General features: G+C 39.0%; 1 protein-coding gene across 4 annotated transcripts in view; it reads left to right on the top strand.

The window, feature by feature from the left end:
• Positions 1-27,946, top strand: part of SYT1 (synaptotagmin 1) — a 511,405-nt gene that overhangs the window by 82,602 nt on the left and 400,857 nt on the right. For 2 of the 4 annotated variants that reach the window (XM_073327688.2, XM_073327687.2), the window contains exon 2: positions 24,617-24,726. The exons of the other annotated variants lie outside the window; for them this stretch is intronic. The gene's annotated coding sequence lies outside the window, so the exon portion shown is untranslated. The remainder of the gene's footprint in view (positions 1-24,616; positions 24,727-27,946) is intronic. 4 annotated transcript variants of the gene reach the window in all.

Below are 27,946 nucleotides of genomic sequence, written 5' to 3'. Positions count from 1 at the left end.
AATTTTTGGAACAGTGTCTGGTGCGGTGAGTCAGGTGTTAGGAAGGCTCAGTATCATGAACTGATCACCACCAATGGGACACTGAAAATCCTCCAGAATAAACAGGCTTTGCAGAATTCAATTTTTCTGTTTTTATAACTTTGAGAGACAATATCAATGTTTAATTCTGAGCATTTTTAAAAATTTTTATGTATTTAAATTTTTACAGTTGCAGAAAATTATGGGGGGAGGGTCAGACAATAATTATTTTGAGATTCAAAAAGTTCAAGCTTTATAGCTGTTAAAACACCAATGATCAACATCACATGTAAAAATAACAGAGTAAATAGCCTTAAATAAAACTCTTAAGTTCTCAAGCAGCATTTTTCTTACTTTGCCTATCTGTAACTTTGATTATTATTAATGGAAATATTTTGTCAGTTTGTGTGTTTGTATGATGGAATTGACATTCACTGATTAAAATCCAATCCTTCTAAGCCTAAGAATAAAGTACAAAACCACCCCACAATGGCAGACTACAGGATACGTATCTGGATGTTGCCAGCTTGGATTTAACTCAGTCACCAGCTCTACATTACTCCATAATAACCATGTCTTGGAAATTAGATCCCAACCATCCCCAAAGGTGGGCTTTTCCCAGCCTGACCAGACCCTGCCTGTTCACTCAGCACCAGAGAGAATCCTGTGCTTAGCCCTAGGGAAAGGAGTAACTGTACTGCAGAGGCAACTAACCTCTTCATCCCCCTTATCCTTAGTCTGATCCTTAGTCATTCTTATTTTAACAGATGACAAGGGCAGTGCTCTCTAAATATCCCTTTGTAACTGTCTAGAATAATTCAAAATCCCTAAAGTCATGTGTCTAGTTAAATTAGCTTGTTCCTTTATAAAATAGTAATCCAAAGACATTTATTTCTAAAGAGGTCAGAACTGAATGCACATGCATATCTAGCTGTGGTTAATTGAAAGAGCTCAGCAGATTCGTTCAACTAAGCCCATTTTGTACTATGTTCATATAAGTTTAAAAAAATAGCATGCCAGTGTTGTATCAACCGTTGGCCTCCAAGAATGTTGTTACAATATATTAAACAAAAGTGTATGTATATTGAGAGAGGAAGGGTGGTCTATTGGATCAGGCACAGAAGTGGGACTTGGGAGATCCATGTTCTGTTTCAAGTACTGCATTAATATACAGATGAGGGTCTCATATACTATGCTGATGAGCCACAGAAAAGCCTGTAACTAAACATATATTTCCTCTTCCTCTAGGTGATGAGGGGGATTTCTTATTATGTATAGAAGTTGAAAGTTTCTTACTTCTGACATATGCCCATTTGAGATCAATATATACAGTCCCAGGTCCTTTGCAGCATAGGACCACTGACATAAAGCAATCCTAAAATTAGTATAGCCAGCCAAGGTATGATCACCTCACCAACATGGTGCCTTCTATGCTTCATCCCTATTGCAGTTTTACAGGCTTCCTTATGCCCTGAGAATTAAGGTTACAGTGTTACTTCTTGGAATTTAAAGCGGGATTGGGGTGGGAACACAGCCAGGCCTGGTTAGGGATGTGGGAAAGCTATTTTTGCACAAATCATCTCCTGAGTAGAGCTAGGCAAATGAATTTTTGGTTTGCTGGAAATTTGAAAAAAAAATCAGTTCAGATCAAACAGTGTTTTGCTGGAGCTGAAACAAAACGTGTCAGTTTGACTTCATGCATTTTTTAATTTAAAAAAAATTAAAGGAAATCTTGAAACGCTCATTTTGAATCAAAACTTTTTGACCTTTTTTTTCAGAATGTTAGGATTTTTGGACCAAAACAATTCAGTGAAATCAACATGAACACTCAAATATTTCCATGTTGCCAAATCTGCATTTCCCCCACTCCCCCCACCCTAAAAAATAAGTTTCAACAGAAAATTTCACCCAGCTCTATTGCTGACCAATCCTGTGTGTTCCTTGGCCATTGGTGAGGATTAAAGGCCAGGAAGTCCTATTTTGTAATGTCATTCTTACCTTTTGTGAGTTTAACATCTTTTTAAAAATTAAGTTCTATTGCAATGCTCTGATTTTTATGGCACTCCCATATCTCTAAATGAATGTTTATACTCTTTTGTTGAATGTATGAGTATTGTAGCAGAATTCTTAAGCTAACATGTTATAAGCTGTCTAAATAGCCAGTAGGCTGCTACTTGTATACCGAAAAACAGTATTTGGACTATCAAGGAAGGAGGCTTGAGCAAAGCACAGACAGCAGGATCAGAATTGTGAATTTGTTCTGAAGGTGAAGCTCAAGCTTTTTATAGAAGAAAGGGGAAACTGGTGAAGGTATTTTAAAAGAGAGACGATATGGTCTGAGTGTCAGGACAAGAATCTGATCTGTTGAACTTTGTATTGACTGAAGCAAAGAGATAGGAGAGGACAAAGTCAGAGCGGCAGGGATTGCAGTAGAGATTTATGTAGGCGATCTTGCCTTGTAGTTATGACAGGAATCCGATGTAGAAGGCAGAGCAGGTGACGAGGTTGGGGAATGAAGCTAAGGGTCAGCACCAGAGTCAACTGCCAATTACCAGAGCCAGGGGCCAAGCCAGAGTGGGAACCATTAATCAAAGCTCAGGGTCAGAGCTGAGGTCAGATACCAAATGCCAGAGCCAAGGGTCAAGCCAGAAATGGGGTCAGAAGTCAGAGGCCGGGGTCAGAGCCAGAGTGGTGATTGGAGGCAAGGTGTAAGGCAGGAATTGGAGGAGAGGCAAGGATCCAAGCACTAAGCAGGAGCAGAGGCAGGAGTGGAACAGGAATAGGGTTGGGTACAGAAAACAGGCACAAGCCTGGTCCAATGCAGCCACAACAGAAAATCACCTCACTGGTCAGACAGCTTCCTGTGCTTCCTTTTGGCTTAAATACTATGGTTCGCCCAATCAGTGGAGCCGGGCAACCCTCCAATCAGGACTTCTGTGGGTAGAGCCTGGCTGAGGCTCTAGTCCTACTAGCTTCTCTATCCACCAGGGTTTAGCAGACATTAGGTGGAGGCCAGGCTGCAGCAGCTGTCTGAGGACTCCCAGGCCTGGGTTCAAGATCTGCAATATGACATAAGAAAGATGAGAGCTAGCTACCATACCAATGATATACATGGTATAGCAAGATAGACAGGCTGAATTTTGTATGTTATAAACATAGTAGTGACAGGATTTACTAGCTTTGAGGAGAAAAGATGAGAGAATTATCAAAGAGGACACTAAGATGTCAAGGCTGGATAATGAAGAGAGTGGATGCTCACAGAAGTCTGCAGTAATAAGGTTAATAGAGAAAGGTTACAGATGTATGGCTGTGGGAAGAAAATCAGAAGTGGGTCTAGCAATGTTGGGGTGAAGTGGTAGAGGTTAAAAGGAAATACCACTTAGAAGTTCTGAGATTTAATCTGAGTTTAGTATGGCTTTTTTGCTTCGCTATGGAGAAACATTTTGGAACCTTATGCCAACTTTCTTGACCTCATTCACCCGTAACATGGCTGTTAGTGAAATGTAATTTTCTGGCCTTTGGAAAGAGCAGACAAAATATTTTGCATGCTGATGAATAATGCAAGCACACTATAATGTGGTGCATTAGAAGTGAATTACATTTTCTCTTACCTGCCAAATGTTGGGGCACTGTGTAATTTAGCTGCATGTCTCAGAAAAAAAATAGTTTAATTTCTGATAGAATTCAATATTGAGAAAATCTCCTTTGCATTATCTGTTATCAATACCCATGTAAATAATTCACTGTTAGATCTCTTCTGTATATTAATGTATTAATGCAGAGCAGTGTCTTCTGAAGTTTCATATCTCAGGAAGTTCACAGGGGTTTCTGTTAAGACTTCTTCTTAGTCATTTATTTATTTATCGTTTGGATTTCCTCCTACCCCATTGTTTTAACTTGTATAGAAATCAGCATGGCTTCATTTTGTTTGTTCCCTGGCATGTGAGACAACTGTACTGATGATGCTAACAACATTGTGCCTAACTCTGGAGAGTAATGTTGGTTAATAGCTGCTGCATAGCCAGGAGAAGAAAAACAAGAGTATTGAAGATTGATTGGTTCCCCCCCGCCCCCCAAGTACCATTTGAATAATGTCTCTTCTGGGAGGGGTATGTGTCTTTATTTTTACATGAAATGTAGCCAAGGTTTCACTACACACTGCTGATTCCTGACTCTGTTTGGCAGCTGGCATAACTTACAGTAAAGTTTAGACTGCTCAAAATTGCCCTTGGGGATTGGTCTGCCAAACATCAGGCTCAGCGCTCCATCTTTGCACTTCATCTTGAATAGCGTTGTACTTTCCAAAGCTGTGGCTAGGGAGCTGTGCCTCTATATTTGATGGGCATGCTAATACGAGGTATATAGCTAGATGAGTGTTCCTTTCCCCTCGTTCTTGAATGCTTATCTTAATCCAAGATAGTGTAGTTTGTCAGATTATTTTTTTTAGTTAAAAATGAGACAAATTTCTTGTATGTATCTCTGTAATGGCTTCATCAATTCCATGATTCTGAACATCATATACTTTGGAATACCACCATATACTGAGGTCGTAACTTTGAGACTCAAACCCATCCCTTGTAATTGGTGAAATAATGTAATTGATGTAGCTCAAGTTGTTGTACCAAAAGGTCCCAGTTGGGGAATATAGTGTCAAATGCTGTGTGTACGTACACACACACACACACGAAAGAGAGTCCCTCAAAAAGCTTACAATCTAAATATAAGACAAGAGTCAATAGGTGGATGCAATAGAGCAAGGAGGAGACCAAGTTAACTCTAATAAATGGAGGTTGCAGCTAGAAGTGGGTGAAACTTTTCAGGCAAATAGCTAATTCTCCCAAAAATGCAGTTTTGGTTGAACCAAAACTATTCATGAATTTGACACAAATTTGCCAAATAGCTTCAGCCTCCCCGCCCCCTCCCGGCCCCAAAAGGTACCTGTGGAGCCATTTGCAAAAGAGGAGGAAATGGAGGTGGTAGTGCTGCCTCCCTACCCTCCCCACAACCCATCTAACCTTTAACCCAGTGATTAGTGCACTCACCTGGGATGTAGAAGATCCAGGTTCTAGTCTTTCCACTCCAATTAACATTTAATTATTTATACATAGTGGAAGAGCTTCAACAGGAGAGAGAGCGAGTGAGCCACCCCTGATTAGCCTAGGGTTAGGGCACTCTCCTGGGAGGGAAGGAACCTGACTTCAAATTCCTGTTCCAGAGCAGTTATTCAAACCTGGGTCTCCCCCATCCCAGGTGAGTGTCCCTAACTACTGGGCTAAAGGTTATAAGGAGGCACTGCCGCCACCTCCTCCAGCCATTTTATGTATCTATCCCCTTAAAATGCTCAGAAACAACCTGTTTTGGATTGAATGTAACCTTCAGCTCAGTCCAAAATGGACTTTTTCAGTTCAGCAAAAAATTCAGATTCCGTTTAGTCTAAAATGACTTTTTCTTTTTGAACTATCACCAAACCCCACCACCAGGTCTTTGGCCAGCGTCAGTCATGGCACACCAACTGCCTAGCCACGTGGCAGGGCTACAGCTTGAGAAGCTTGGTTCGAATCCCAAAATGGACACATTTTACAGGCTATATAATTACTCTGTAATTCAATTTGTGTAGTGATTTCCTCCCCCCGCCCCCCAACTTTTTCATCTGAATTAAAATCCCAGTTCTGCAGCCTTTATACTGAGTATGGTTTACTCATGTGAGTAGTGCCATTAATTTAGTTAGTACCACGTCATATAAAGACTACAGATTCAGGCCCTATATTAGCAGTCATGAAGTACACATCTGATTTTTGTTTTCCAAATTTTAGTGGCCTCTGTCCCACAGTAAGGAGCCATGACTCCATGCCTGTCAAACTTCAGTTTAATTCTCAATGAAAAATAGCAAGTGATGTTTAATTGCACTTGCCATACGGCAAAAATGGCTTACACAGTGACACGAGAAACCTTTCGTAGCATTATCTTCTTTGGGTGAAGGCCTTCCACTGGTGTGGAAAAAATACCTCATGCAACAGGAGGAGTTTCACAAGAATAATAACAAAAGGTGTTGAACCCGATTCATGTTCCTAATTGAAAGGCTTATGGTAATTCAAGTCTTGCATGCAAATATGTTCTCTAATAAATCATGGTGATAGCTGATTTAGGTGAAAAGGATGAAAACACTCTATAGACCAGTTTTTTCAGTGGTATTGCCACTTACAAATCTCAGCATCACAGAGTTTATACTAAAGGAATTGTAAGTGATTTCAAGGACTAATATTTTATGAAAACACACCTTACCTCCATAGCATAATATTTAAATGATTAATATAGTATAAGGAATAGCTATGAACAAACTGCAGGCAAGACAATAAATTCTCTTCAGGTAATTTTAACCATTTCATTAAGAAGATCATCAATAATATTTTTCTTGAATTACATTCTGTGTTGTCAAAGTACAACATGAAGACTTGCTTTATGAAACATTTTCAGTCTAAAGACATTAGCATCATTTTATTTGCATTATCATAGCACCCAGGAGCCCTAGTTATGGAGCAGGACTCCATTGTGCTATGCACTGTACCAATACTGAACAAAAGATAGTCCCTATTCCAGAGACTTTATAGCCTAATCATAAGAAAAGAGACAACAGATGGATAGAGGCAAATGGGGGAGTACAAGGGAGCAATGAGACAATATTGGTCAGCAGGATAGGCAGTGCACTCAGCATGCCAGCAGTCTAACTGTGGTCAATTTTTTTTTGTAGGCATAATTTTGAGGAGGTATTTGGGGGATAATGAGTGAGTTTTGTAAATGTTTATGGGGAGCTCTTCCAAAGCATGAGGGGCAGCATGGAAGAAAGCACACAGGTGTTTATCTGAACATTTATCAAGTGAGTGATGGAGCTATCATCATGGTCTGATCTGAGGCAAGAGTCAGCCTAAAGATAGCAAATGAGAAATGGGAGGGAGGGGATAGGCCATGAAGGGCCTTGGAAATGAATACAAGCAGCTTTTATCTGATGCACTAAAGAAGGGGACTGTAGACTGTGCTCAGTGGATTTAGCGATGGAAGGGAAATGGGCAGTAGCTGGAGAGGCAAGTGGGATCAAGGATGTGTGTGTGTGTGTGTGTGTGTGGTTGGTTTTGTTAATATATATGGAAGAGATTAATGCATGATAATATTGTGGAGAGGAAGAGATGGGAAGAAATTGGTGAGATTCTCTGTGGAGAGAAAGAAGTGGAAGCAGGAGGAGAGGAAGATTTGAGGAGTGAGTCAAAGGTGGTGAACAGGATTGTGGGCATAGAATTCAGTTAAGGTGGAGAAAGAGTTCTTTAGCAAGGAACGTGGCAGAACTTAAAGAGGAGAGAATGAATTTGTAATAGAGGAAGTTGGCTTGGTCAAGGGATTTCCACCAGAGACACTCTCCTGTGTGAGAGTATGAGTGGGGGAAATGGGTGTAAAGGATGAGTCTGGGTGGTGGTTGACAGGGTGGACCTTGATATAGGACAGGGGGTAAAAGAGTTAAGGGTGGGAGAGAATGGACAACCATATCAATGGGAAAGAGGGAACACAGGGCAGGGAGGAGAAGGCTGAGAACAGATGAGAAGCCACCAACACTGGATGGACTGGAAGTCACAGAACAGCTAAGTAACAAGGCGTGGGAGCAGGAGGGCCTTTCAGCATAGGTAATGCTGAAAGAGACCAAATGATGATGGGAGTGAGAGATGGGAGAGAGAGAACTCAACAACAGAGATTAAAGGGAGAGCAGTACTTGATGAAGACCAAGTCAAGTGAGTGGTGCTTTTGATGAATGGGAGAGTTGAACTAGGGCTGCAGGTCAAATGAAAAATGTGCAGCCAAATAGTTGGATGGGTCATCAGCACGGACGATTGTGAGGACAGGATGAGAAAGAGAGAGATAGGAGTTGAAATAGGAGATGAAGGCTGATGGGGAGGAGTAGGTGCATGGTGGATGACAGAAGAGTCTGATGCAGTGCTGTTAAAAAGACAGAGTGGGAAGGGGAAAGGGTGGAGAGGGAGGAGATGGAAGCAGCAGGAACAGGGCAGAAGCCCAGCATGGTCTGATCCAGGGGATCTCATCCTGGAAAAAAATCTTTCATGAACCCTCTCTTCTGGCCTTCAAATAACCCCCTAACCTCTCCAAGCTCACCATCAGAAGCAAGCTCCCATACACCAGAACACACCAACTCAAAGCGGCACCAGACCCTGCCAGAACAACAGATGAAAATCCTGCAGACATATATCCACTGCTACAATGATCAACACACCACACCTTTCAAGATCCATGGGTCCTCTGCATGCCTGTCACAACATGTGGTGTACCTCATCGAGTGCACTGAATGCCCCCATAACAACTATGTGGGTGAAACCAGACAATCACTATGCTCTCGAATGAACTCACACAGGGAAATGATTGATAAAAGAGAAAAGCATCTTATCTGTGGGTGAACACTTTTCACAAACCAATCATTCTATAGCTGACCTATCAGTCCTCATCCTCAAAGGAAACCTGCATAACACTTTCAAAGGACAAGCCTGGGAGCTTAAATTCATAATTCTGCTGGATACTAAAAATCATGGACTGAACAGAGACACTGGATTTATGGCTTATTACAACAATCTATAACCCACTAACCCTCTCTTTTTGTCTTATGACTCTAGAGGTGTTAACTGGCCACTCTACTTTGAATGGTCCCTTGGAATATGTGTTAACCATTTATGCTAAACCATATGTTCCACCTTGTATTTAGCTATGACACTCGGAGTACCTTTTCCAGACTTGAAGACCAGCTCTGTGTGGCTTGAAAGCTTTTCTCTCCTACCAACAGAAGTTGATTCAATACAAGCTATTACCTCAGTCACCTTGTCTCTCTAACATCCTGGGGCCAACGTAGCTACAACATTTGTAATTACTGACCATTATCTTGTGTAATACTGAGTTTGGCACTGAAAGTGAATGCTCACGGTAGTCTCTAGTCATGGCTGTGTTTATTGGAAAGGGGCCAATTTTACATGTGGTCAGATGCTTCTGTTGCTGTCCCTTCTGTAGGTACGATGGCTGTCCAACCAATATCCAGTCCACTACAATTTAACACAGACTTTCCGCTTTCTTTTCAAGCTGGCATGCACTATGAAGTAGCCACTCCCCAGCTCTAACCCCACTCTGGCTTGTCTCCTCCTTTATCCACTCCAGGTGGACACCCTGAGTGACCTTGTTGATTAATACCTATATGGGTGAGTTAAATATACATTTCCCATATATCTCATATGCAAATCTACATGAAGAAGGGATCGATCTTCCCAGATTTCATGGAGCTAACAATATGCTCTAGCGTAATAGAGCACTGCGAATGGGTTAAAACGTTACTGCTCTATTTTTCTGTGCTCGAATGATGGTAGTTGTGGGAGCTGATCTGTTTATTTAATCACATTCTATAAAATCATTCCAGTATGTCACCTGAAATGAATTGCTGTCCAGAGGCCTTATAGGGTCTTACTTCTGAGTTTCTTCTTGAATACTAATGTAGGCTGTAATTAATCATTTGTGATTTTACAAAGCATAAAGCATTTATATGATCTTCATACTTGACATCTGAACTCCACAAGAGACTATCTGAAACAGGAATAAAACAAAAAAAGGATATTTCTTCTAGAATGTTCTTACATTTATAATGCTAGAATGAATGTATTTAAAATCTGTTTTGAGAGAGATCGTTCAGATACATCATTTGATCTATAGCTCTGAATACAGTCTTGATTTTTTAGTGTTTAATGTTCCTATTCTTAATAGCTAAAAGGTATTTAATTAAAAAAATACTTGCTTTGGTTCAGTACTGGTGTTTTAGAGTACAAAATACGAACTTAAACGTTAATTAAAATATTTAAATTATTCTGTTAAACTGTCAAAATTGTAATTGTAGCCTTCACATGACTATTTCTGGCTGACAACCCTGTTAGTTAAAATGTTTAAAAAAATTAAGTAAGGATGAGTAGTGCCACTCAAGAAATAAGTAGTTTCTTAAAGGACCTCAACAAGTTTTGTTGTTTTTAGTAACATTGGAAATGTGTTTTTTTTTTAAATTTCCCAAATCTTCAATTAAATAAATCAGTGCATTGCTGTAAATAACTTTTTGCCAGATATCAATTAGATTTTGACTTTTTAAAACATTTTTTTCTTAATAAAGTATCAGTTGTAATATATTAAATACAGGTTTGTACAGTGTCTAGCACCCATGTTTGGCCCTGAGGCTCTATCGTAATAAGCATATTGATGAATTATAATAATCTTAAGGGAAACAAATTTTCAGTTTCTGTAAGATCTTGTGCCTGATCTGTCACTGGTCAATATGAGCTATCACAGATGTGAGTCTAATTTTCAGTACAAATTATAGTTCTTGTTACCTATGACAGTTTATTAAATGTACTTGCTATATCGTGCTTTCACCTTAACAACAATATTGTAATTAGATAAATATAATCTTATATTTTCACAACCAGCACAGTGCATTACTAATCTTGATTGGGATATCTGGGTGCTGCTGCAATAGGAATAAATAAGAATTCTAAGGGAAAAAACATTCATTATAACACTTGGACATACAAACACCATGACACCTTAAAGAATGATCAAACAACTTTTCTTATTTTGAATAGATTAAACAAGGAATCGGATGCTCTTTGGAGTTACCATGAATCCATCTTGCTATACATAAAGCCTTGTTCAGTAAAATGCATTAGTATATTCATTTTGATATAGTTTTCCAACAGGACCAAATAGGTGTTCTGGATGTACATCTGTGATTGGAAAAACTCTGAATTGCCCATCTGCAGAAAGCCATTTTATTAGCAAGTTTTCTTTTCTAAACACCACCGTAAGTCATTTCCTAAAAGGAGCATTGTGGAACTTGGCTACAAGGAAGCCAGCAGCTGCTACGGCTTGTTGAACAACTGAGTGCTCTCTGAATGAGGACCATACACTTAAATTTGTTCTATATTGTCTTTCACACACACAAGAAATGGGTGAAGATAACCAACTTTATAAATGACCCTCAACAAGGCCTTTCCTATTTTGCAGGTACATTTTTGTGTACATAATAAACTGTGGTGTTAAATTGCAAGCACAATTAATTGTATGCATAAATAGTATTTAGACATCTGACTTATTGATTGTATCTGCCAACCAGGTTATTAGCAAGCTGTATGATCAGATTAGCATTAGTAATTAAATTGAGTAATAATGACTGCTAAAATACTCTCTCAAAACTGGAAATCTTTATTTAAAATGTTGGCTTTGTGTGAAAATATTAAATATGGCATGTAAAAGAAACATCAAAATGAGAAAAACGTAACCTTCTGATTGGGCTGGATGGTGGAGAATCACGCAATCTCAGAAATTAGAGATGGAGACTGGGGTTAGGTTATCTCCTTCACACACAGCCACATTAGAGTTTTATTTCCTTTAGCACACCTTGTAGAGCCACTTCCTGCAAGTCAGGTATCCTCCAGTTTAAGGTTTGTTGTGCTCCTTTGAACATTATGCTCTGGTAACTAAATCATGGGAGAAGAGCCTGTGCTAGTTAACCTAGGCCCAGATTTAAAGGTTTTTAGATGCCTAAACATGCAGATAGGTGCATTTGTAAATTCCACCAGCTGCCTAGATGAGTTAAACTCCCTGAATTGAAAGTAAATGGGAGCTAGACCTCTAACCCGCTTAGAAGATTCTATAAATCCCATTAGGTTCCTAACTCCCATTGACTATCAAAGGGGCTTAACTCGCTTAGGAGCATTTGTTAATCACAGTAGGAGTCTAACTACCTTTATAAATCTGGCCCCTAGTCTAGACAGGACCTCATACTGATCATACATTGATGTAAATTAGGGGTAACTCCTATAGAAGCCAATTGAGTTACACTGGTTAAAACCAGAGTGAGTTCAGAATTGGGCCCAATGTCTTTGGTTACCAGTAGGCAGAGAAAACAACAAAGATGCAGAAAAATGCATTCTGAAGACAGGAAGAGAAAAAATAGAATTACATCCATGTGACACAAAGACATTAGAAGCTTGATAAATCTGGATTAGTTGCATGTTTAACAATAGCTGATATTAAATCCCTGGCCAGAAGATAGATAATTGAAATCACACAATACACAGCACTTCGGTTTGGCATCAATTTCATAATATAATAAAACTTATCATTTGTAAGCTTGTCTGGTTTTTAGAAAGACTGAGAACAATTTGATCTGTCCTGGTACATCAGACAGCACAGTGCAGGTGGCTTAAAAACAAAGCATTTAATCAGGCAAAATTTTACTTAAACTACCTGATGATTCATCATCCAGTCCTTGTTCATTGTCCGTTGTCTTTCTAAGCTATTATTCACAGAATATTTAAAAAGCCTGGACTGCATGTGCCACTGCCATGAATGCTATTGTACTGTAAATTACAGCTCCAATTTGTTTCAGCTTCAGTATAGACTGTCAGCATTGCAGTGACTCATCCTTCTGTGTCTATGAATACTCTGCAATATCTATACAGAAAATCAAGCTTTGCCACCAATAATTTCTTGGTAACACTGGAATATTCTTAGACTATTCTTTAATGGGCTCAAAGAAATATTAGAAATTTAGGCAAATCAGACATTTAATATTTATTCTTTTCTTCATGTTTTCCCTTTCTCTTACACATGCTGCAATGTCGAAAATTATGCCTTTGCCAATATGGGCTGCTATTTAGGTGCAGTCCTTGTGATCCCCATATCAACAATGCATTTAAATTCCACACTGTTAGTCACATTTTACCTGCTTCTCCAGAGTAATTCCCCGATGGACAGAGTAAAGCAAAATAAGGAGCTTTCATAGCTGCTTTTTGGTTGGGTTGCATGGAGTATGGGGAATGTCAGGGCAGTCAGAGGGAAATTGTAGTAGTCAAAGTATGAACTGATCAAGAGCTGCACAAGACTTTTGGCAGCTGGAATAGAGATGAAAAGATAGAGTTGGAGCAGCTGTAGAAAGGGTGGGGAAGCAGGATTTTCTGGTAGTTTCTCTGTGAGGCATCAAAAATGGCAATATAATTGTGAGGCTGAGAGATGGGAGAAGGTGAAATTGCCATTGGTAGTGATGGGTACAGGACTTGAGAGAGATGAGTATATTTTTTAGTTTGACATTGAATTAGTGGTTGAGGCTAGAGATGAGAGACCAGGTGGAGAGGGAGAGGTCGTCTGGGAGTCGGTGACAGTAGTTTAAGCTTAGATAGAGTGGCAAAGTTAGGGATTGTGTGTAAAGATAGAGTTGGAGAGCCAAAAATGGATCCCTCCCAAGGGACAGGGGTAGTGACTAGAGCTGGCTAAGGGGGAAAAAAAAGAGGTAAAATTTTAATTAAGAATTTTTATCAGTTTTTTTTTAAAAAAAAAGTTAACCACTCTGTAAGGTGATCAAAAACCAGCAAATATTTTTAATTAAATTAATTTTTATTAAAATCCATACATCATCTGGCACTAGCAGTGACCTATTGCTTTTTTGTATATACTCCTGTATTCACACATGGTAATACCTTCCCACCACACCCTTCTGAGCCAGTATTCTAAAGAAGCACCTTTAGGCCCTATCTGATGTCCTAGAGCCAGGGGTTATCACAATCCCTGGGTTCACCTCAGTAAACAATTGTATAGGGTTTCAACAAGAGAGACAGTACCAGTGGGTATTGGGGTATCATTCACTGGCAATGACTGACCAACCTTCAGTACCACAGGATTGCCATTAGGTACTGCACAATCACCCTCAGGCCTATGTCTTCGGCATCAGGAGACACCCAGGAGCAGCAGGACCCCTAGATTGAGGAAAACGTATCTTCATCAACTAAGGCTCAGAAAGCTTCCAATACTGAGCCCTTTCCTTCGGGCACTTCACAGCCCACACAGTCTTTACAAACTTCTCACAACAGTGGTGGCCCATCTATGTCAGAGGAGCACAGCAATATTCCCTTACCTGGATGACTGGCTCCCCAAGGGTCAATCAGCTCTACAGGTCCACTCAGTGAGCAACCTCCAGGACTCTAGCCCTATTTCAGTCTCTGGGCTTTTGCATCAATCAAAAGAAGTCTACATTTGCTACTCTGTCCAGTCTAGTCTCGACAATACAACATAGTCCGCAAACAATGGCAAGCACCTGCCTAAAACTCGTAGGCATGTGTCAGCCTCCATGTTCATCACCTTTCATGCAAGACTGCACCTCAAGTGCCTTCAATGTGGCTAAGGTTGATGTACACCCCAAACAGACAGTCTCTCCAAATGCAATGCAGAACCTCAGAAAGTTCTGGACTCTCTCAGGTGGTGGAAAGACCCAATGAAGGTCTGCATGGGAACCCCATTTTCACATCCCCCACCCTCAAGGATCCTCACAACAGATGCTTCTCTTCTGGGATGTGAGAGTCTCACCTCTAAGCCCAGGGCAAGTGGTCCATACAAGAGGTAATGCTGCAGATGAACATTCTGGAGCTGAACACAGTTTGTTGTGCTTGCCAACACTTCCTTCACACCATCAGGGTAATGCTTGACAACAGAGCAGCAATGTATTGTATCAACTAACAGGGAAGAGCAGGATCCGAGTCCTTGTGGATGAATTGTGTAACTGGTGCATTTTCCATCAGATAGAAATCTCAACAATATATCTTTCAGGCCTCCAGAATACAATGGCAGACTCCCTGAGCAGACGCTTGATTCAGGACCACAAATGTGAGCTCAGTGATTCTGTCTTCCACAGCATCTGCCAGACATGAGGCTCCTCAGGAGCAGACCTCGTTTGTCACCCTGAACAATGCAAAATGCCATCTTTTCTGTTCCCAGGGAGGATACAGCTACAACTCATAGGGATATGTCCTCATGACACTGTGGCCCCTTACCCTACTGTATGTTTACAGACCTCTACCTCTAATCCTCAAGAACTTACTCATACCATACCAGGGAAGAGCAAAGGTTATCTTCATAACACCATCCTAGCCACGACAAATGTTGTACGTGAACTTCCTTCACCTCTCTGTGCAATGCCTCTTTGAATATCTCTCAGGAAGGATCTCTTGTCACAGAACTCGGGGGGCCCAGTTCCATCCCAACCACTTCTCCTTGAACCTGAGAACATGATTCTTAGATGATTCACAGACATGGAACTCATCTCTTTTGATGAGGTCCAGTCAGTTCTCCTATCTAGCAGAAAACCTAGACCATGCAAAATTTACCTTCAAAAGTGGAAACACTTCCACTCCTGATGTTCCTGTCACTCTTCCCAAACCTCAGATGTTCCACTCTCCAAAATCCTGGACAACCTCTTGGATTTAAAAATGCAAGGTCGATCAATGAGCTGAGTGAGGGTACGTTTGGCCACTATAACAGCTTTGTATCATTTGCAGAGAGGATGAAGTGTCAACCTATTTCCATTCAAAGACTGTCAAAGTGGGTTTTGGGTTGCATCTTAATCTGCTATGAATCCACTGGGATGGAAGCCCCTCATAGAGTGACAGCACAATCCTCTAGAGCTCAGTCCACATCTATGGCTCGACTCAAGTACATTCCCATAAGAGAAGTTTATAGGACTGCAATTTGGTCTTCCATTCATACCTTTTGCCAAGCATCTTACCTGTTACCAGGGATAACTTTAGCAACAGTCCTCTGAACCATCTTGGACTTCCCTTCTTAGCACCCAGTCCTCATTGAGTTACTGCTTGAAAATCTCCTATGGTGGAGCACCCATAGGGACATTTACTTGAAGAAGAAGTGACTTGAGTTCTTTGAGGTGTTTTGTCCCTACGGATTCTCCACCTTCTGCCCTCCTTCCCCTTGGGTGTGGAGGCTCTGCTTCACTTTTGAGACGGAACTGAGTGATGGCGGGTCCACGCCTACTTATATGCCCTACTTTGGAGTCATGAGGTGCTGCTCTGCACAGGTGTGGGCCTGCAGCACTGCTTTTCATTCTCTGGTTGAGAACACACTGGTGCATGCTCATCCTGTGGTGGAGAATCTGTAAGGACAAAAAAAAAATTCTAAAAACTCAAGTTACCGTAAGGTAAGTAACCTCTCCTTTTTTACTGTGAGGCAGGATTTTTTTTGTGAGTGATGTATCTGTGAGGAGATAATGTATCCAGGTAGTGCTGTATCCTGCTGCTTTGCTAGTCAGTTAGGGACATGTAATTAGTAAGAATTTACTCATGCTACTCATGAACTATCGAGCATTTGTATCTGGTTATTTTCTGCACATTTCATTTTGAGGCCTTGGAAAAATAAAAGCATTAATCTGCAATTAGATCATTTCATCTTTCAAAATGTCGAGTTAAGATGAAGTGTATAATTAGATGTATAAAATTGCATGCCATTGCCACCCACTCAGAGGCGACATGTGCTATTTTCCTTCCCCATCAAGTGCTGTACAAGAATTCTTTCATGGTATAAGAGAGCCATGGCTTCCAGGGTAAATAAAAGTAACTGAAAATGGTATTTCCATCGTTATATTGGATGTTCTGGTTTGATAAAATGGATGTTGTGTGGGTATACTGTATATCTAATATATATTAATAGAAGGTATTAATAGAAAAGACTCAGTAGGTTGTGTAGTCTTCCCTCTGCCAAGGCAGGATTGTACCCTACAGTGTATTTTGTTGTATTTGCACAAATTCATTTCAAATATCTTAAGAGTTAACTCCCAAAAGATATGGTGGAAGACAGTTTTGCTCTTGGGGAAGTGATCTTTGATGTTCCCCTACACAGGCAGGTCTTTTCCATCACCTCGTTCCCCCCACCACCCAAAATAATAAGAAAACAAAGGAAAACGTAAAAACTATATTGACCTAGCTGAATTGTTGTCTTTTAGGCAACAGAATCTCATAAATCTAGTTTAAAAGGAAAAGACGCACATTATAGTAAATAGTCTACTGGTTGCAACTAAGCTATAATACAACAATAAATGACTACACTATGTGAAAACGAAGTGGTAGTGAACTTTTTTTTTCCTTTTAGTGCGAACACTAATTTTCAAGGGAGCTAATTAAAATCTTTATCTGATCCTTAGCTGTGAGAAAGCTCTGCCTGGATGCACGTGATAAGTTCATAGCCTTTGGGATTTATTTTTTTTTATTGTATGATTTTGAGTTGTGATGACTAGAGGTGTTTTTTTTAAAAATTATCATAGGCATTTGTTGGAGCAAACAGCAACCTCTCCTCTAAATGCTGTTGCTAAGAAACAACCATTTAAAAATGAAAGGGGTGTGTGCAAATAATGTTTATTTCAGTTCACCATGGCTGACGGGGTAGGAAGGGAGAGAGACACATCCTCTCCATCCTTACTAGTTAATGAGTTGTTGTCTTAAATTCTGTCCAACAGAGGGTACAGTTTATAGTGCTCAGTGTGATACCTTGGTAACTTGCAAGATCAATAGTCGAAGCTCTGGAAAAAAGTATTGTTTTATCAGCTTAAAAAAGTCACACGGGTCTTTAGATACAGAGTGATATTCTGTATTAGTTGGACATCAGTAAAGAGCACTAAACTCTTATGTTGGGGTTATAGGCTGTCAGCTGATCACATCAGTTGACTTTAATATTTTCTAAATGAGCACTTGCATGAATCAGGAAGAGAGAACCTCAAAAAAATTGCCCTTTCTCTGACAGCTTGTTAGTTTTGTGTGTGCAGGTTTTTTTCCCTTGTAGCATTAAAAATAAGCAAGGTTTTTTTCCCCCATCAGCACAGGGGTCTTATACCAGCAGATTGATCATGTTTTTTTGAAGTCTTTCATAAATTGAAGGTCACGCTCATAGTTTAAGCTTGAGGTATTGTGCTTTAGCAGCAAGTAAATGAGTTGATCGGTATGGAATTGGGTTGGCGAGGGAGGTCAGAATGTAGACTTACGGACAGGACCTGCTGCATTATAAAGAAATGGTTTAAAATTCATGTGCTTATTGTGTAGTGATCTACAGATTTATTTATTACTGTGTATTCCAGCATTTGTGCATGGGGATAAAGCTTATGGGACATCTAAGCAAGAAGCTCTCTGTGTATTCTAAGCTAGCAATAGAAGAAAATCAAAGTTAATAACTTGAATTATAGTTTAAAACTAAAAATATCCTAAGGAGTAGGAGAGATCCAAATTCGGGGATTCCATCTGATTCTGGTTACTTGCTGACATATAGTTTGTGTGTGTGTCTGTTATGGCCAACAGGCCTCTTCAGAATTTGATGGTGAATGCAGAAGGGGCACTAGCAGACTTTCTAGAAGTGTTATAATCTATGTGACAATATTGAAAAGCTATATAATTGGGGGACTCATGCTGATACAATTTTATAATCTCACTTTCACAACACTGACACTTTTCTAAAAAACTATATACACTTTATTGTCCTATGAATCTTGAGAAGGAAATAGAGAAAGAGGGCCACACACATCGTGAAAAGTAATCAGTTAAATTAATAACATGCAAGTGAGTTAAGAATTTTGCACAAAGACTCATTTACATGTTGTCCTGGTAGATATACTGGAAGTTAAGAAGCAGGCAAATATTTTCTTGGAAACAAGGATGGCTTCCATGGCCTTAACACACAAGGTATTGTACAAGTTTTCTACTGAGCAGAGAACATCAGTCACAGAAAAGACAAATGGCCTAGAACAACATATGAGGATCAGCTGGGTAATGTTGAAAGGTGGTAACACACAGATGTTGGCAAGAGAACTTTCAGGTCATGATTCTTATAGACGTTCTTATAAACTATACCTAATACAATTTATATGAATAACACATACTTTTAGCGGCTGCCAAGGAGAACAGGATCAGCCCTATTGCATGGCAGCCCTTCATGTGCAGCACTGGCTTTACTAAGAGTTAGTCACGCCACCAAGCTGGCAGAATCTGTGCTAAAGTTGTCTCTATATAAGCAGATGCAACATCTGTATGTAAAAAAGATTATTTATGGTCTCTCATCCCTTATCGGAATACATCCTTAGTTGCAGGAAAAGAGGGTGGGTTGGTGAAAATATCCTGCAGAATGTAATTCCAAGATGTTTGTTACTTGGCTGGTCCAGAGTTATTTCATCTCCAGAATAGGGTTATATGTGTTTATGCAGTTCTTTCTGATCTTCTGTTTTGGCAAGGGGACTCAGTACTCCTGGTATTGGCACTCTGGTATCCTGCAATAATTTTTGCCAAGTAATGGAAAGGAATTCTCCGAAGCATCCTCAACTTAAAGCCATAAAAGTAATTTGGCACAAGTGAATGTGCATGTTTCTCCCCTATTTTCAGTTCATGATTGGTGCAAAATGCATTCTTCTCCCCATGCTTGCACAGCCTTGCCCAATCCTTTGATTGATCAGGCATCAATTTACATATCTGCCTTTGTTCAGATATAAAATGTAGTCTACGCTCAAGCCTTGCCACGCTGGATAGGATCTTTCATACGTACAGTACTCTACTAAGCTTTCAAATTCTATAAAAATACAGACTTGGCCCTTTGTTTCAATACAAATTATTGCAAAACACTTAGTCTATGGAATACAAAAACTATACCAGAAATCTTCCATTGATCATTTTTACATCGAGAGAATATAATTTCCAACTGTGCAGTTCTAGGGCAGAAATGACAATACTGACAAATGTTTCCCCACTGCATTATTTGTGGGGTCCATTGTGAAGATGGTCTCTATTACCGCTACACAACATCCCATTAACATTGTTAGTAGAATTAATTGCAAAAAAAAAAAAAAAAAAATGTGGAGACAGCTTTTGGCTATAGAGTGTATATCAAGTTTTGTAGCATCTAAATGTTCGTTAATATCCTAGCTATTATTGTACAAGCTGTGTACGAAAGCTCTGGAAAAAGCATACAGTGACATAAGCCGGATTTTGCTGAAACCTGGGCAGTTGTCCAAAGCATCAAATAGAAGGGCAAGGAGGATCTGTTATATACTATCCAAGCCCTTATTATTTATATGTTTTGTGATTTTCATTTAGACAGGAGAATCATGTAATAAACTTTTTATATTTTCCCCAATTTAGTGTGGAGTAGCTTAAAAATTGTAGTGTAACTGAATCATAACACAACATAATGTGATCATCGAAATAGCTGCATGTGTCACCTAGTGCATTTAGGTCAAGGCTGACTGAACGATCTTACCGTATAGGAACAGATGCCAGACTTCTTAGAGATTCTTGTCCCCATTGCTGAACAGAGATAAGTTTTAACCTGCCTCAGACTAAAATAAATGCTATTATGATGCAGGAGATAGAAGTACAGTAGGCAATCAGATAAAAGTTGAAATAACTTAGTATCTTTTAGAATTATAATAGTATTTGAATTTTACTTGTAGATTAATGATGCTTCCTGAAATTATTCGGCATTTTTATGGCTCTAACATCTTGAACTAAAAAAAGGAACAATGCAACACATTGTATAGGATTAAAATCTGATTTGAGAAAGGATTGAAAAGTTTAAAGGAGGTATAAATATCGGGTCAAATCATAAGCTCCTTGCTTTGCTCCAGTCTTTGGTGAGACCCAATTTTTCCCTTGTGTGTATATTTTAGAAATAAAAAGCCACATAAAACCCTCAAAGCTTTGTAACCCTCAAGATGCATTCATTTACTAACTTCAGTAGCTGCATAATCATTACTGTAGCCCTTGTCTTCCCAGTCTCTTATCATCCCAGTATTTATCCCCATCCTTTGTTAGCTTTTTTTGGTCTTACCTGCTCCAAGAAGGTTGCAGTTTATGGGCTCTGTATTGTTTGTAAGGCACCATGCCCTTATGGCATCATCGAAATAAACTAACTTTGCTGGCTCATTTGATGGAGTTGTTGCCATTGTGGGCATAGGTGTTGCCTATGCACCCTGTGGCTTGAATTGGTTTCCATTATATACAGGGTTTACAATTTGGTTCCATGGGTCTTAGCACTCCCACTATAAAAATTGTTCCAGCACCCCGGCTTTGGCCCATAGGAGTTCGGTTTTTTGTGTCTACTGAGGAAATATATAGGATACACAAGTTCAACCACTAGCTGTTGAATGAAACCAGTCTAGATTTTTTTTCCCCCAATGAAACATTTTTTGTTGGAAAATGTAGATTCATCAAAACTGAAACTTTTTGTGGAATTTTTTTTGGCTAAATAGAATTCTTGTTTTTCAGCCAGTTCAGTTGTTGAACAAACTAGGAATGTCTCATTCAGTATCTCGGCACCAGTTGGCAGATATCAAATAATCTGTTGCACCAAATTTTCCTCCGGACACTACAGTAACATAAACATATTTTTGTAAGCATTCAGACATGTTAGTTTGGCTAGCATTACATCATGTTGGCATGAGCTCATCATGTGGTTCACCAGACTTCTTTTTTGGAAGTCTACAGAGAATATTTTCCTCTTGCAGAAAAAATTCAACTTTTGTAAAATATCTCTCTCAAGCTACATTGACTGTGTTAGAGATGTTGGGAAGTTACTCAGGCTAACACACATCAATTTATTCTAGTCTTTACAATGCAACTGAAACCATAATGGTCTTAAAAAAATTCTCAAACATCTTCAGATTTAAATAAACACTGCAGTCTTCATATGCAAGCAAAACAAAGGAATGCACTGACCTCTGTGCCCTTCTAAAAGGGAGTAAGCACTGAACTGCACTTCTTGGGTCTGGATAATGAAGTCTACTGTAATCAACTGGTAGCAAACATTTTGTTTCAAACTATGGAAATCGCCAGTCAACATTGTTGTTTTGGGGGGTTTTTTTGGACTGATTTTTTTTCTAGACAAAGTTTAAACGTAATATTTGATTTTACCTACATCTTCCAGTGCTGCTAGTACCATCCTGTACTAGATGATCAGAGCTTTCTAGATAAGAGAGCCTTTTCCTACCCATTCATGATGATTTCTCTCTCTTTCTCCCCCCTGCCCTTGAAAAAAGACACTAATTATGTTGGGAAGCTGTCTGAGGACCAGGACCTCAATGCAGAAAGGCTAGTTCAATTTTTTTTTAAATGGGCTGCCTAAGCCACTAGCTTGAACAGGTATGAATGAATCTGAAAATTTGGATACAAAATACAAATGGAAAATATTTCTGAATGTGATTTGTATTTATACAAATGTTTGTCAGAACTTTTTCCATAAAGAACCATTGGTATCGGGCAACAACTTCCAGTTTGCTACGTAGCCCATCAAAGGGCTGTTAGATGCAGTATTGGATAGAAATTTAGGGACTATATTCAGGTGTTCTATATGCATCCTGCAAATAACTGAGTACTGAGAGTGAGAAGTATTATGAGAACAAAGCATTTAAAATCTTCTATTGCTGCTGTGTTTCATAATGTAGTAGGATACCAAAAACATCTGCTTGGTTTTCCTGCTGCATTTTGTCTCATTAGCCATGTTTGCATATATTTTATCCCTTTTTTTTTTTTAAATACTAAACTGTTCCTTTGAAATTCCTGCTGGCACAGAAGAAAAGAGGATATTTTCAAGTGTCTAATCGAGGAGCTGAAGAAAATAATCTAAAGCTATTGAAAATATTTAGAAAGTATTTAGCAATATCTCTTAAGTACAATATCTCCTGTTTTTCTCTGCAATTTTAAATTTAATACTGTGGTTTTAGTGATCTTTAAGAAAGTGCATGTAATGTCATCTGCTATAATTGTTTCCAAGACCTTAAGAATATGGAAAAAGCCTGAACTTCACAATAATGTGAAAAAGTCACTTACTTTTCTGTGCCTCAGTTCTCCATCTGAAAAATGAGTAGGACACATCATTTCTCCTGTCCTTTGACTGCCTTGTCTATTTAGATTTGTAACATTTTCAGGTCAGCGACTATCTTTCATTATGCGTTTGTACAGCACTAACACAGGGGCCTATAGTCACAACTCTAATGTTAATAATATGCAGAAAGGCTATTTAGCTCTTTGGCTGCAACACCCTAATGTGGACTTGTATCAAGGGACCTGTAACAGAAATTTTGCATGAAACACCCCACCATCTTCAGAAGATATTGATCTGGGGGGAACTGTTTCTACTAAATCACTAGGGGAGGTGACTCGTTTACCCCACCTGAGGTAGGATGTAAGCTGTGGGTGGAAATTTAGGAGTAAGCCAAGCCTGTGGAAAAAAATTAAACTTATCTTTGTTACTGCTGCACCTTTGTCCAAATGGGTTAGCCAATATTCAGGGCCTTGCTTGGTTGTTTCATTAGGAGGAGAAACTGATGATGAGTAAAGTCCTGTTTTCCTGACCCCAACCGGAATAAGCAACAGCAGGGAGTTTTCTTGCTTATAACTTCCAAGCCTCCTTTCCACCCTCACTCATGCCTTCTTTTCTGCCTTTGTCACCCACACCCCACACAGAAAAACACAGCTGCAACCAAACAACCTCCCAGGCCTTGTGTTCACAGTCAGTCCCAGGGAAAACCCTCTAATTCTCCCTGAGTTCTTGCTCCAGTCTTCCCTCGTGGCAAAGTGCCAGGGGTGGGGGCTTCTGGTTTTTCATGTATCCTATTCCATAAATGAGCTTAACTGCTCCTTCCATTTGTATGAATGAAGTGTGGCTCACCCGCCCATAAGCTTTAATGAGGTCTATGATTGCCTACCGCTCAAAAGACCTGCTTGCTCTCAGTCATTAACTCCTTCCAACATAACATGTTGTTGTTGTCGTTGTTTTTGTTGTTGATAAAGCTGACCAAAGGAAGACTTTCCATACTGGGTGAACTGTGTTTATAGAGCAGATTGGAAAAGCTGTCTGCTTAGAGGGCCAAATTCTATAAAGACTGATCCAAAGCCTATTAAAATCAACTGGAGTCTCTTGATTTATTTCAGTAGACTATAAATCAGTCTCCATAATCTTTACCAGCCAAAACTCCCACGGTAATCAACTGAATTCATTAGCTATATTAACTGAGTAAAACCTGTGGCTGTGGCCCAAAACAAAGTGTGGTTTCTGCAGAGTGAATTCTTTTATCGTCACATTTTACAGTAAAGAGTTTACTCAATACTGACTAAAGTAAGGATACCTGGGTTTCCTGTCTTCAGTTGCCACAAGTTTCCATGACTTTTCTAAAGTCCATATCGGCAAAGCGTTGTGGTGAGAGTGATAAAGATTCACATAATTATGGTTATGTATTATGGCCTTTAATCTCAAACAGGCAGCAAGATGAATGAATGATCAAGAAGTTAAAACTATGGAATCATTCTCTCACGTGTTTATCAGCTGGCATACAAGTATCTCATTGGGGTGACAGCACTAGAATGGCAAATTCACCACATTTGCCTCAGTTTTAAAAAGTGCAGAAAACAAAAAATATGGTCACATTAACAAAGTAAATAAATAAAACCCCACGTGTCAATGATAAAGAGTGACAACATACAGAAGGAAAAAATTTCTTCATCCAAGGTTCATTTTTGTAGATCTTATGATTGATTCTCCTTTGTTGCCTCTCAACCTCTCAAAATCAAGAATTGAAGGGGATAGAACAAACCAAGAATAATTAATGTGTGTTCTAAACAGCAGTTGGTTGTGGGCAAAGAGATAATAGCAAATGCAAGTAGAGACGTGCCAGACAGTGTTTAAATGGAATCTCTCTCACTTTCTCTTTTTAAAGTGAAAAAGAAAAGGGAGCTTGAGCAGTGAAGAATCTAGAACCTGACCGGTACATATGTCACTCAAGATTTCCCTGTGAATAGAAAACTGCATTGATGCCGATCATATAAGGTATTTTAAACACACCAAAAAATGTTTGGTATCCTTGTGGATGTTGTATAGCTTGTGAAATGTTTTAGTGCAAGATACTTTTCGATAGAGAAAATTAATTTTTTTCTAAAAATGGCTTTTTCGGACTTCAGGGATATGTCAAATTAGTGGAGGCATATTTTTATGGCTCCTGTGTTGCTATTTCAGATTGCAAGGATAAGCAAAAAACAGTCTGTATGCATTTGCTGACTGTTCAAATATTTCTTGCATTCCTTTGCCTTCTTTCACTATCGACTTATGCTTCATCAAATTCAGAGTTGTCATGGTTCATTATCCATAGATGATCCTGAGCAGTCTTGCATCATAAAAAAAATATGCTGTGGCATCTGCCTTTGAGCTTTTGTGTACCACTGTTCATATCCCTTCTAGGCAAGGTTTTCTATCTTTGGTTTAACCTCTGTTTTCATATACAGTATTGATGGGTACAGCAGCATGTATCATTGGTTTCACATATGTATGTCTCAATCCATGGAAACTAGATACATGAAGTTATGAACAGTTGTGTTTATAAAATGTCTGCTGTATTGTTTTAGCTAGTGATTCCATCCAATTCAATTATTACACAGCTCAGAATCTTCATTAGCCAATCAAATTGCTTCCTCAGTCTGTCATTTTGAGTTCTTGTACTGAATGTAAGAGTGTTTTGAAGTTAGTTGTAATTGAATTATGAGTAATGATCTTTTTATTCAGTCCCATGTTTTCTGAATATTCATATTTTCGAAACCATAAATGAATTCCACAATCCTGACACTTTATATTATTAATATTGATTATATTCATAAAAGTTAATTATGTCCAGACACTCAAAATTATGTTTAATTAATTGAATTACCATAGAGGAAATAAAGATTCAAGTGGTTACTAGTATCAAAAAATACTTTTTTTTTTTTAATGAAAACTTTTATGTATTTAAATAATGGTAAATAAATGCCAATTCACGCTCTTTTGTATCCTACAATTCACATGTTGAATGCCTTTGATTAGGGAAGTTTTGAGGTTAAAATTTCTCTATGTACTTCTTTCCCGGGGTAATATTTTAAATTTAATCAGAAGTTAACTTATTATTAAAACTGTATTAATTACTTCTAACTTCTTTATCTGAAAACAGATGTTGTCAGTAGTGACATTCACTACTAATTTTAGCTTTGTTTCAATGCCTCTTGAATTAGTAAATGTTTGAAATAATATGAACTGAAATAAATGGCTTTATATATCCAACTGTAGTTTATTCTTAGTAGACTATACACAGGTACCTCTGCCTACTACAGCCCAGAGATCCAGAGACACTTGGGTGACATTCTCCCCTTGGAAGTCATAGCACAAGAGAAACGTTAGATTCCCTATATTGTTACAAGCTTGATACAACTTCTGATTAAAATACCATAGTATGTACCATTCCTTCTAACTGTTAAAAGGTATTTTCATAGTCTGAAGTTATTTGCAAGACTTTTGATGCATGTCGCACATTATTCATACCACTTTTTCTTGCTTACATTTCAAGGACTTCATTCCGATAGAGCTTTCTTGTGTGTGTGTGTGTGTGTGTGTGTGTGTGTGTGTGTGTGTGTGTGTTTTGGAGGGAGAACTTCTAGAATTTGAGATAATTCACAGGTCAAATGACCGACAAAAACCTACAAAGCTGAGAAAATGCCAATAAAAGTTCACAAAACAAGTGAAAGTCTAAAAGTGAATGAAAAGCAATATGTCCTGCTCTGTCCCCTATGAAAATAATACACTTACAAAAGCTTAGTATTGTTTTTCTATTTGTAGAGGGGGTGTCCCAGTGAAGCTAAGTCTTTCTTTCAGTCCATCTGTGACCTTAGCTCTGGCTCTTGTTTTGCCTAAAGCCTGTTTTATTTTCAGTACAAAAAATTTGATACAACCTTTTGCAATTTGTAAGAAAGGGGAGGAGAGATGGAGATTGGAAAAAGAATTATTTTCTTACTCCCCCAACACTTTCTCCCACAGATACTGTTGAAAATGAATCTTGATTGCAGTAGGAGTGTGTTCATTAGGATGATAAATATTAGTTTCCATCTCTGTTCTTAATCATGTGTGTCTCCGTCATGTGTAGCTTCTTTTGGGCATATGAACTACTTCTCATGAATGTGTCTGGGAGTTAAATAAGTCACCAATGCTTAAATCTGTTCTCGTAGATAACTCATTCTAATTGAAATGAGGACTGGCAAATGTTTTGGGATCTGAGAGCTGAAGTTCCTATTTGAACTGTGGTTTCCAGGACTGGCATTCACATCTGCCTGTGTTTGAACCTGGATTGCTACTAAACAGCTTACCAACATATACCAGTGATCAACAATAAGATACGTAACTAAGAACATGGAATAGAATAAAGTTTCCTGTGAGGTAAATATAAAGTAGAAAGCACAAAGGGAACAAAACTATGTCAAGGCATATTTCAGAAAAATCTATAAAGGGCATGTTGGGACTGAATGGGCTTCACAAATCCACTTCAAGTACTTTTAGCAATGAACTCTAAATGTCTGCCAGGTAGCAATCACCATTCTTACTTAGCTGAGCGTTCAGGCATTGCTTTTTTAATAGCATCTTCCAATCTTGATAATCACACAATGTGTTATAAGTTATCAGTAAAATTTTGATTAAAGGGAATTATCTACTAGGATCTCAATTACACAATAGGATCCATCCAATTACACAATTATGCTGGCACAAAGTCCATTGGACTTCATTGGGATCCTATTGCATGATCAGAGTGTATATCTTTCAAATTACAGATTTTAACATTTTGTATCAAGTGACTTTGGAAACTTTGGATAAAATCAACCTTTGGGCCAAACTCTTCCCTATTACAACTATCTTGGCCTCTCCAGAAATGCAAAGTGACTCACCAAAGATGTAAAATCACCTTATTAGAGGCCCTGGGGATTCTCATACTTTAAGAGGAATCCTCAAAAGGCATAGAGCTTTCAAAGCAGGTCTACTCCAGCCCACTAGCTCTGACACTGTCATAGGTGAAATACCCAGGAGAAGGCAGGATAGCCAGTGGGCCACTATGCCCCAGTGATTCCCCAGTTATTGGAATGGTCCCTTTGGGATCAGTAGCAATTGCTACAACTTAGAGCTGCCCCCAGGCTTCTGTAAATTGTGCTTTTGTGAGTTTGGTACTTTTGGCCCTAAAATCAAAGAACCCAAAGCTAAACGG

This window comes from Lepidochelys kempii, chromosome 1 (genome assembly GCF_965140285.1).
Source record: "Lepidochelys kempii isolate rLepKem1 chromosome 1, rLepKem1.hap1, whole genome shotgun sequence".
Taxonomy (NCBI): domain Eukaryota; kingdom Metazoa; phylum Chordata; order Testudines; family Cheloniidae; genus Lepidochelys; species Lepidochelys kempii.
The sequence above is the reverse complement of the archived record's forward strand: the minus strand, read 5'-3'. Positions and strand labels throughout refer to the sequence as shown.